The 12500-nt window shown below is 37.8% G+C and overlaps 1 protein-coding gene across 1 annotated transcript in view; it reads right to left on the bottom strand.

Moving 5' to 3' along the window:
- Window positions 1-2155, bottom strand: part of LOC135213719 (large ribosomal subunit protein uL3m-like) — a 97131-nt gene extending 94976 nt beyond the window's left edge. The window contains exon 1 of the mRNA XM_064247830.1: window positions 2090-2155. The gene's annotated coding sequence lies outside the window, so the exon portion shown is untranslated. The remainder of the gene's footprint in view (window positions 1-2089) is intronic.
- Between the last annotated feature and the right edge of the window lie 10345 nt (window positions 2156-12500).

Below are 12500 nucleotides of genomic sequence, written 5' to 3'. Positions count from 1 at the left end.
TATATTTAAGAAGCCCATCAAGATACTCGACTTGATTACAGTACAATGGCATGGTAGCCTACTCAGCTAATTGCTAAAACCAGCGGCCACCACATATACAATAAAAAAACAAATGTCAGCCGACGCCATGTTTAATTACTGTTTAAACAAGTTTACAATTATAAAACAAACACATCTAGGGTCGTTTCTGTTGTTTCTGGGTCGTTTCGGTAATATATATATATATATATATATATATATATATATATATATATATATATATATATATATATATATATATATATGGTCCCCAAAAACTTCCTGAGAATTTCGCATCTGAAAGATGTTGGTAGGGGGTGGACACAATCATGACGAATGTTTTAGATCAAGATGATTTTAAGCATGTTAATATATAATAGCAGAAAATTGGTTTTAATCTTTAAAATTAATCAATTTCCACCAACAATTACATCACAAACGTAATAAAAGTACGAATTGACAAAATTTGAAAATCCGCGATTCTTCGTTAAATCACATTTCTCGCAGTCTATCAGACTGGAATTAATTCTTTCAGTAATAAAGCTTACAGTAACATATTTTTCGGTATATAGCTAAAAATGGCATTATTTCATAATTTATAAATATAATAAGATTGAGTTAAAATATAAAAAATTAATATTTTTCGTTATCTCAACAATGGCATGAGGTTATTGAGGCAAAACTAGAAAATATTCTTAAAGAACGCAATCAGGCGTTACGCTGTTTGACAGATTGACGCTTGCTAGTTGCTATTGTTGTGTCAAGTTAGAAAAAGTCAAAACCTTCTGTTGTCATGATTATGCTAGTGTCGTAAGTGTATTTTCTGTGATTTTTACGGACCAATTTTCGTCTTCGACAATATGTTAGAAATTACGAAGTCTTTGTCCATCTTATATTTAACCCTGGATGGAAATACGGTTAATCTAAGTAACATGCAGAGCGAAAACCGCCAAAAACGCCGGCAATTCATTGAAATTTGCAACTACCCTAGGTAAGTGTTCAAGAAAAAATTAGCCTAGTTTGTATTTGGTATGCACATGTCACTTAACTTTGTGTCTAAATTATCCCATGATACCTGTCTTCATAAGTACATTGTATTTTAGTAAATAAGGAGTTACCTAAATCCGATTTTTATATTGGGGTTACCTTTCTAGTTTATCAACAGCTAGGTAGCCTAATGTTTACTCCATCCGACCACAACCTCATTTTAATGTCGTTGGATGGTTTTTGGTGCCGAAAAATCACGATTAATCTCTTTATTTTCACTATTTTTACAGCATTATGAGAATGTTTTTGATGATCATATTGTAGAAATCGTCTTAGATACAATTAATGATCTTAGGACAGTGCATTCTAGTAGCTACTATAGGTATAGGCTTATATAATATTGGAACGTTAAGGTCTCTCTTTGAAGTGGGCTTACAAAGAATTTTGTTCATGAAATTATTATTATTATTTTTTTAACCATGCAGCAGTTGCGTAAAGAAACTTTTTGATAGAATCTCGCATGGATAGCTGACCCGTTCCTAATTATGGTATAGCCTAGGACCGTAACAAAGCATCAAGTGAGGGCAAATTTTGTGCTCAAATGCTCAGTTGTTGTATCGAAATTTTGGGATACTTGTTATCATTATGGCCAAAATTTCGATCCCGACATTTTAGTTACATTCAGTCCGGCATTTTCGATCAAATAACAAGCCAGGCTTTACATGAACCCCGTGGCTACCTGCGGATACAGCGTTGGAGCAAGATTTTAAATTTCAGTGGCTCGGTGCCTGACATAGTGTACTAGGCCTAGGTGGTGTCATACATGCGATATTTTGCATTACAAGATGGCATGCCCCCTGTAAGTTCGGTTAATCCAAGTAACAGAGACACGGGGATTATTTAGCGAGAAATTACAGTTTCTTATAGTATTTTGGTTGCTTATTAACAGTTTAACGTTAGTTTTTGGGGCTCAACTGTAATTAACTTAGAATTTACCTTTGAACTGTATCCTGCAGTAAGGGGGACCCGATGGGAATGCTTAATTAGTATGCCCTTATTTCGTAATTTAGGAGAAAACACTTACTTCGAGAGGAACGTAGAGGTGTCTGTGTGCTGCCAGGATGGGGCACAACTCTTGACTGATGAACAGTTGGCCCATAGCAGCAGGGTTGCCAAGGTGGCAACTTTGGTGCCAAAATCATGAAAGTTGGCAACTTTCTGAGGTGGTTGGCAACAGAATTTTGTGGTTGGCAACTACTACCGAAATTGGCAACTTGTTGGCAACTTTCGGTTATCAACAATATATTGTTGCTTTTCTGAACGATGTTGCAAAATTTCTACTGCAAAGTCCACAATTATGCTTTGCCGCTTACCATCACAGCCAGAATAGTTTGAAATAATTTCTTTGCCAATACAAAAGGTCAAACCTCCACTCTGACCTGAGTAATCAAGAATTAAGAACGACGTTTTTGCCGCCACAGCCACGTTTGTTGTGTTGTGTTGGAGAGTTGCTGTGATATTTTGCTTGATTTCATAGAGTTATAGCCTAAGTGATATTAGTACGATTTATTGTTGTGTCTGTGTGTATAGCTAGTATCTCCTTTCTCGATACACGATCATAAAAATTTACGTAGACCGATAAGGGAGTATGCCTTTTTGTCGGTTTACGCATATTATGACGTCTTTTGAATTATAGGCCTATCTTATATTCAACTGTTTTATTTTGGTTCTTGTTATTCTTTATTCTTGTTTTTGTTGCTGCTGTTATAGTGCTTGTAGTGTTTCTTCCAAAAATTTTCATATGGTATCCTAACATTGCAGAATAAACATAGGCCTATTCATAAAATATTGGCGCAAAGAATTATCCGCCTACTCTTAACTGAAATTTAGTAATGCTTCAATCAAAAGTAATCGAGATCTTTATGAATATTGTCTGCGCTAGAATATTCTCCTAACAACAAAGAGAGAGAGAGAGAGAGAGAGAGAGAGAGAGAGAGAGAGACTGACTCAATAAGAATGCCCCAAAACCAAATGAATCATGGGCTACTCGCAGTCGCAGACTGGTTTGGATCATCTCATACATAACTTTCAGCTGTCATACATTTTTCTAATTCTAATCTTATGAGCCTTCCTACCATAGCCTTCATTCTCATAGAAACACTACAGCAGCCTTATATTTACTCGTCACAGCAATTAAATTAATTTAGCCCTTAGTAAATATGATTTTCAGTATAGTTCATTGAAAGCAGTTTGATAGTTGGTGTAAGGCTGAGACAGTCCTAAGATTGGCCATCACGCATATGGTGTATGTAATCTTCTTTATAAGTGTACATTCCACTGTATACTTATACATTATATATCGTGGAGTTGAAAGTTTCAACTTGAAACTACTATATTAATAACAAGATATACTACCCTATTTCCAACAGATACGGTTAGAAAACCATTTGCAATAAGAAATTGACGTGTAGGCCCATGCCCTGTCATTGTCTCAAAATATAAGAATTTTATGTATAGGTCTATGCCTTGACATTGTCTCAAAATATAAGAATTTTATGTGTAGGTCTATGCCTTGACATTGCCTCAAAATATAAGAATTTGATGTGTAGGCCTATCCCGTCATTGCCTCAAAATATATGAATTTGGCGTGTAGGGTTATGCCCTATCATTGGCTCAAAATATGTGAATTTCACGTTGTAGGTCTTGTGCCCTGTCATTTTCTCAAAATATAAGAATTTGAGTGTAGGCTTATGCCCTGTCATTGCCTCAAAATATAAGAATTTGACGTGTAGGCCTAAGCCCTGTCATTGCCTCAAAAATATAAGAATTTGACGTGTAGGCCTATGTCCTGTCATTGCCTCAAAATATAAGAATTTGACGTGTAGGCCTAAGCCCTGTCATTGACACAAAAGGTATTTCAACAAAATCCATAGACTCCCACTACTGTTTATTTATCTCATCCTCACTGGTAGCTAATAGATAGATAGGTAAACTTAATGTGATAAACACATTTGAATTTTGGCAGGAATAATGGAAAATCAGCTGTTGTTACTTATTGGGGCTTGGGGGGTGAAGGGGGGGGGACAGTTGCCCCCCCCCCCTAAATGACACCCCTTACTGAGATAATAAATGCAAATCGAAAACTACTATTGTATCAGTACAAATTTCAACACAAAACGATTATGATACCTTGTGAAATTCAAGTTTCTCTCATTTTATGGCAAATGCACAGGTAACTAGAGAAAATGCATTAAGGAAGGATGTTTTTGGCTAAATTAATCAAGGGTTATTAGTGGAAAAGGGAGGTGGCAAACTTTTGGCAACTTTTTCTAGCAATCATTGGCAACTTTTAGCCTTGAAAATCTGGCAACCCTGCATAGCAGCGAATTCAAATACTTTTCTGGAAGGTGGGCCGCATTCTGGGATCGGTGGCCGCTACGTCGCCACGCGGTCATTCACCCTAATACTTATACTATTTATGTCCATTTGCTAGATTTTTTTTAGAAATGGGTGCATGCACATAGGGGCAAGGAAAGGGGGCACTTGACCCCCTTTGTAATCCTAGAGAAAATTGCTATACATATATTTATAATTTAATATATGTATATGTGTTACGTATATGGTATATATATATATATATATATATATATATTCTATAATATATATATATATATATATTCTATATATATATATATATAATATATATATATATATATATATATATATATATATATATATAAAGATATATAGATATATATACATATACATAAAAGGATCCCATAAATGCCAAAATATAGAAATAAAATATTATATTTCAGAGACTGCATATATATCAATCAAAGTGGTACAGTATTGTCTTAAATATTGTGGGTTCCCTAATCCTGACAAAATCCGTTGTTTATCCATGCATCAATTTCTTTATTCCTGTGTGTAACTTGCGCCATCATCTACCTGAGTATTAAAAAGATTAGATATAATGTATAAAAGGAAGGGAAGGGCTGGGCAGCCTTCATTGATTTGTATTGGTAAACCCTGAATCGTGAATTGGGCTTCCTCCAAAAGGCACCTCATCGCGTTCATTATCTGGTTCGTAAGTAATCTGTAAATTGTTTTTGTGTTCGGTACCGTTGTCGTTTGTCATTAAATTTTTGTGTCATCGTGGGCTGTCGATAAATATCAATTGGCTAGTGAGGTTTGCCATTGTTGTTTAATAATGTTATTGAGGTTTGTCATCACGTTTAATTTTGTAGTTGGTCTTTGCCATTTTAATTATATACATGGCTGGTTCATTGTAGTTTATCATTGTTCATTTTTTTGACGACGGCTGTCGACAGATTTAATCACTTTTGCTTCGTTTTTCGTTTCAAAACGAACCTTTTTGTATCCAGTATTAAAAAATGAGCAAAAATTCATGGTTTTTGGATTAAACCCACTGACTGACTGACGTCACAGACCGCTCAGTGATTGCTGGCTTCACATGTTAATGACGCAGTGTTGGACTGGCATTTTTGGATTCATCTTCATCTCTGACACTAATAATAGCCCTCCTCCATGTTCGTTTCAGAGGGCGATTAACTAGGCCTAGACTATTAATTAGAAAGTGGTAAACTATAGAGGCGATTTCTTGTTCACGCCAGTGTTCTAATCGAGCACGTATAGGACTATGTACTCTTCGAGTACTTTGGTTCTCGGGCTAGTGTGATTATTGCCGTAATAGAGGGAGCGAATTTGATTAAAAATAATAATAATAATGATAAGACGTCATACATACGGATGGGTCGATAATTAATGAAACAATAATGAGATTATCTTTACAGTTGTCAATTTGTAATTGCATAGAAAGGAGTCCATGCAGTATACTGAAGTATGTTGTATTAGCGTTTGCTAACTAGATATTTGATTTGCATCAGAACTCTGACTTAAATACTCCATTTATCAGTACCCGATGTGTTTAAACAATATCAAGTCAGTGATTAGTCTTTGTTACGACCCATTGGTGAATCAACACTGGATTTAGGCCAGTCGTACGTTGAAGTAGGTTTATCCCAGGATTAGGCCTAAATGTTTAACTGCGCGCTAGATATTAGACTATTTGATTATGGCAGTTATTATACGAAGATAATTTTTTTTAAACAACTTTCGGATATAGAATCGGCAAAGGCGGATCATGTCAAGATTAGCAAAACCACTATTTTCAAGACTACGTTATACCACTTTGTTTAACACACACACACACACACGCGCGCATACATACACACATGATCCGCAAAGGCTATGTGTTTTTACCGCTACCAGAAGTTGGGTTTGTATCTGTTTGCCGTATTAACTAATAATAACTAATTATAAAATGGTTCGGTTTTTACCGCGACTACATATTGAATTATCGTCCAGTTTTTATTCCGACATGAACGTGGGTTGGTATTTGACTTTTTAATGCAGTTATACAGCGTTACCGCTGCTAGATTTACTGATTCCGGTCACTATATAGCCAATATCCATTTTTAATTACTTTTTTCGCCGATAACAAATCTCCATAGGGGTAGTGCTGTCAGTGCTCCTCACTTGGTGCACTGTAGGCATTACTGGATTATTAACAGTTATTTGCGACTATCAGCACCTAATTGCTTCGCCCCCCTAGGCGTGTAGTGCCGTCAGTGCACCTCATACAGTGCACTGTATGCATTACTCAAGGTTATTTGCACCGTCTCCGGCCCCTGGCTGTAGCAGCTCTCATCCCTTTTACTGTACCTCCGTTCATGTTCTGCTCCTTCCATCTGATCTTCCACCCTTTCCTAGTTCTACGTTGGCCGAGTGCATTTCGTGCTCGCCTACCAATTGAGTGGCCCGAAGTTCGATTCTCGGCTCGGCCAACGCGGAACCAGAGGAATTTATTTCTGGTGATAGAAGTTCACTTCTCGATACAATGTGGTTCGGATCCCACAATAAGCTGTAGGTCCCGTTGATAGGTAACCAATTGGTTCCTAGCCACGTAAAAATATCTAATCCTTCGGGCCAGCCATAGGAGAGCTGTTAATCAGCTCAGTGGTCTGGTAAAACTAAGATATGCTTAACTTTTTTCCCCCACCCTCTCCTAACAATAGTTTCTTAGTGCAACTGCGAGATTTTCCTCCTGTTACACCTTTCAAACCTCCTTTCTCTCAGTTTCTCATTTAGCGGCGAAAGACTTCATAGGTTCTAGCCCTTGGCTGTCCAACTTCTCCAACTGCTTTTTAGTTTGAAGCGCAGAATGGCTGAAAGTGCCCTAGTGCATGACTTTATAGCCTAATGTTTATCGATCATCAAAATGCTAAATGAAATGTGTTAGTGTTTTCAATGGCAAACATGAAATTGGTATAGTCACAATTATTCAGAATATAAGATTATCCAGGTTCTGCAATGGCCAAATGTTGAGCTAGCAACTGGTTTTTGTGATAACTGAATATAAAATTAAGTCAGTTTGTGCAACTAATTATATTGATACATTTTTAATTAGAGCAATTGCAGAAGTGAGCAGCGTTTATGACTCGACTGCCTATAATTATTATTATTATTATTATTATTATTATTATTATTATATTATTATTATTATTATTATTATTTTCTCTATCACAGTCCTCCAATTCGACTGGGTGGTATTTATAGTGTGGGGTTCCGGGTAGCATCCTGCCTCCCTAGGAGTCCATCACTTTTCTTACTATGTGCGCCGTTTCTAGGATCACACTCTTCTGCATGAGTCCTGGAGCTACTTCAGCCTCTAGTTTTTCTAGATTCCTTTTCAGGGATCTTGGGATCGTGCCTAGTGCTCCTATGATTATGGGTACGATTTCCACTGGCATATCCCATATCCTTCTTATTTCTATTTTCAGATCTTGATACTTATCCATTTTTTCCTTCTCTTTCTCTTCAACTCTGGTGTCCCATGGTATTGCGACATTAATGAGTGATACTTTCTTCTTGACTTTGTCAATCAACGTCACGTCTGGTCTGTTTGCACGTATCACCCTATCTGTTCTGATACCATAGTCCCAGAGGATCTTTGCGTGATCGTTTTCTATCACTCCCTCAGGTTGGTGCTCGTACCACTTATTACTGCAAGGTAGCTGATGTTTCTTGCACAGGCTCCAGTGGAGGGCTTTTGCCACTGAATCATGCCTCTTTTTGTACTGGTTCTGTGCAAGTGCCGGGCATTCGCTTGCTATGTGGTTTATGGTTCCATTTTTCGTATTGCACTTCCTACACATGGCAGAGATGTTATTTCCTTCTATCGTTCTTTGAACATATCTGGTTCTTAGGGCCTGATCTTGTGCCCGCTGTTATCATTTCCTTTTAGTTTACCTTCTTTAGCCCTCCCCTCTGTAGCCATTGCCACGTGTCATCGCTGGCTAGTTCTTTAGTCTGTCTCATGTATTGTCCGTGCATTGGTTTGTTGTGCCAGTCTTCCGTTCTGTTTGTCATTCTCCTGTCTGTATATTTCTGGGTCTTCGTCTACTTTTATTAGTCCTTCTTCCCATGCACTCTTTAGCCACTCGTCTTCACTGGTTTTCAGATATTGCCCTAGTGCTCTGTTCTCGATGTTGACGCAGTCCTCTATACTTAGTAGTCCTCTCCCTCCTTCATTTTGTGTTATGTATAGTCTGTCCGTATTTGCTCTTGGGTGTAGTGCTTTGTGTAATGTCATTTGTTTCCTGGTTTTCTTATCTATGCTGCGGAGTTCTGCCTTCGTCCATTTCACTATTCCTGCGCTGTATCTGATTACTGGCACTGCCCATGTGTTTATGGCTTTTATCATATTTCTGGCGTTGAGTTTTGACTTGAGTATCGCTTTGAGTCTCTGCATATATTCTTTCCTGATCGTGTCCTTCATCTCTTGGTGTTTTATATCCCCTCCTTCCATTATTCCCAGGTATTTGTACCCAGTCTGATCTATGTGTTTGATGTTACTCCCATCTGGTAGCTTTATCCCTTCAGTTCTCGTTACTTTGCCTTTTTGTATGTTGACTAAGGCGCATTTTTCTATTCCAAACTCCATCCTGATGTCCCCAGATACAATCCTTACAGTCTGGATTAGGGTATCTATTTCCTTGATGGTCTTACCATACAGCTTGATGTCGTCCATGAACATCAGATGGTTGATTCTGTTGCCTCTTTTCTTGAGTTGGTACCCGGCATCCATCTTCTGTAGTACTTTTGTCATGGGAATCATGGCTAATACGAAGAGTAGTGGGGATAGTGAGTCGCCCTGGAAGATCCTTCTCCTGATATTAACCTCTGCTAGTCTTATTCCAGAGCTTGTAAGTATTGTATTATTATTATTATTATTATTATTATTATTATTATTATTATTATTATTATTATTATTATTATTGTTGTTGTTGTTGTTGTTGTTGTTAAGGAATTCACAGTCTCGTGAAGAACAAATTGTTAAAAAATCCACAATTAGATATTGAAATATATTTCTATGTAAAAAAACAGACTTTCGAACACCTGAACGGTGTTCCGCATCAGTGTAGATGTTATTATTATTTTGTCTATCACAGTCCTCCTATTCGACTGGGTAGTTTTTAAAGTGTGGGGTTTCGGGTTGCATCCTGCCTCCTTAGGAGTCCATCACTTTTCTCACTGTGCGCTGTTTCTAGGAGTACACTCTTCTGCATGAGTCTTGGAGCTTCTTGGGCATCTAGTTTTTCCAGGTTCCTTTTCAGGGATCTTGGGATCGTGCCTAATATTCCTATGATTATGGTTATAATTTCCACTGGATTATCCCATATCCTTCTTATTTCTATTTTCAGGTCTTGATACTTATAATTTTTTTCTCTTTCTCGTATACTGTTGTGTCCAACTGGTATTGCGATATCAATGAGTGATACTTTCTTCTTGATTTTATGAGTCAACGTTATGTCAGGTATATTGGCACGTATCTCCCCGTCCGTTCTGATACCATAGTCTCAGAGGATATCTGCTTGATCGTTTTCTGTCACTCCCTCAGGTTGGTGTTCGTACCAGTTATTACTGCAAGCCAGCTAGTGTTTCTTGCACAGGGTCCAGTGGAGGGCTTTTGCTACTGGACATGCCTCTATGGTTCTGTGCGAGTGCCGGACATTCGCTTGCTATATGGTTTATAATCTCGTTTTTCCTGTTGCACTTCCTGCATATGGGAGAGATGTTATTTCCATCTATTGTTCTTTGGACATATCTGGTTCTTAGGGCCTGATTTGGTGTTCTCCCCTCTGTAGCCATTGCCATGTTTCATCGCTGGACTGTTCTTTAGTATGTCTGTGTACTGACCTTGCATTGGTTTGTTGTGCCATTCCTCTGTTCTGTTTGTCATTCTCCTGCCTCTTTATATTTCTGTGTCATCGTCTACTTTTATTAGCCCTTCTTCCCATGCACTCCTTAGCCACTCTTCACTGGTTTTCAGATATTGCCCAGTTGCTCTGCTCTTGATGTTGACACAGTCCTCTATGCTTAGTAGTCTTCTCCCTCCTTCCTTTCGTGTTTTGTATAGTTGTCCGTATTTGCTCTTGGGTGTAGTGCTTTGTGTATTGCCTTGCGTTTCTTAGTTCTGGTCTATGCTGCAGAGTTCTGCCTTCGTCCATTCCACCACTCCTGGGCTGTATCTCCTTACTGGTACTGCCCGTGTGTTATGGCTTTCATCATATTTCCGGCGTTGAGTGTTGACTTGAGCGTCGCTTTATGTCTGCATATATTCTTTCCTGATCGTGCCCTCCATCTCTTGGTGTTTTATATCCTCTTTCTATTATCCCTAGGTATTTGTATCCTGCCTCATCTATGTGTTTGATGCTTTTCCCAACTGGTAACTTTATCCCTTCGGTCCTTGTCCATTTGCTTTTTTGCATGTTGACCAAGGCATACATTCTGGATTAGGGTATCTATTTCCTTGATGTTCTTACTATACAGCTTGATGTCGTCCATGAACATCAGATGGTTAATTCTGTTGCCTACTTTCTTGAGTTGGTACCCAGCATCCATCTTCTGCAGTACTTTTGTCATGGGAATCATGGCTATTACGAAGAGTAGTGTGGACAGTGAGTCGCCCTGGAAGATCCCTCTCTTGGTGTTAATCTCTGCCAGTCTTATTCCAGAGCTTGAAAGTACTGTATTCAATTTGGGCACTGTATTTTCTAGGAAGTTTATGGCGTTTTCCTCTGCCCCATATATTTTCAGGCATTCTAGTAGCCACGTGCGTGGTATCATGTCGAAGACTTTCTCGTAGTAAGTCCATACTATGCTTAATTAATTAATTTATTTATGAATGAACGAATGAATGAATTTATTATTATTATTATTATTATTATTATTATATTATTATATTATTATTGGAGAAACAAATCCACAGTTATATAAATGTACATATTTCAGTTTAAAAACAGCAAAAATAGCTTTCGGGAATCTGTTTGGTTCCCCTTATTAATTTTCAAACTGAAATATATGTACATTTACATAACTGTGGATTTGTTTCTCCATTTGAAGACTCGTGCTACTTTGAGGATTTTTTAATTATTATTATTATTATTATTATTATTATTATTATTATTATTATTATTATTATTATTATTATTATATTATTATTATTATTATTATTTTTTTTTTTTTTTTGTTAATTTTTTTTTTTGCTCTATCACAGTCCTCCAATTCGACTGGGTGGTATTTATAGTGTGGGGTTCCGGGTAGCATCCTGCCTCCTTAGGAGTCCATCACTTTTCTTACTATGTGTGTCGTTTCTAGGATCACACTCTTCTGCATGAGTCCTGGAGCTACTTCAGCGTCTAGTTTTTCTAGATTCCATTTCAGGGATCTTGGGATCGTGCCTAGTGCTCCTATGATTATGGGTACGATTTCCACTGGCATATCCCATATCCTTCTTATTTCTATTTTCAGATCTTGATACTTATCCATTTTTTCCCTCTCTTTCTCTTCAACTCTGGTGTCCCATGGTATTGCGACATCAATGAGTGATACTTTCTTCTTGACTTTGTCAATCAACGTCACGTCAGGTCTGTTTGCACGTATCACCCTATCTGTTCTGATACCATAGTCCCAGAGGATCTTTGCGTGATCGTTTTCTATCACTCCCTCAGGTTGGTGCTCGTACCACTTATTACTGCAAGGTAGCTGATGTTTCTTGCACAGGCTCTAGTGGAGGGCTTTTGCCACTGAATCATGCCTCTTTTTGTACTGGTTCTGTGCAAGTGCCGAGCATTCGCTTGCTATGTGGTTTATGGTTTCATTTTTCGTATTACACTCCTACATATGGAAGAGATGTTATTTCCTTCTATCGTTCTTTGAACATATCTGGTTCTTAGGGCCTGATCTTGTGCCGCTGTTATCATTCCTTCAGTTTCCTTCTTTAGCTCTCCCCTCTGTAGCCACTGCCATGTGTCATCGCTGGCTAGTTCTTTAGTCTGTCTCATGTATTGTCCGTGCATTGGTTTGTTGTGCCAGTCCTCTGTTTTGTCTGTCATTCTCCTGTCTCT

This window comes from Macrobrachium nipponense, chromosome 43, assembly GCF_015104395.2.
Source record: "Macrobrachium nipponense isolate FS-2020 chromosome 43, ASM1510439v2, whole genome shotgun sequence".
Lineage (NCBI taxonomy): Eukaryota > Metazoa > Arthropoda > Malacostraca > Decapoda > Palaemonidae > Macrobrachium > Macrobrachium nipponense.
The sequence above is the reverse complement of the archived record's forward strand: the minus strand, read 5'-3'. Positions and strand labels throughout refer to the sequence as shown.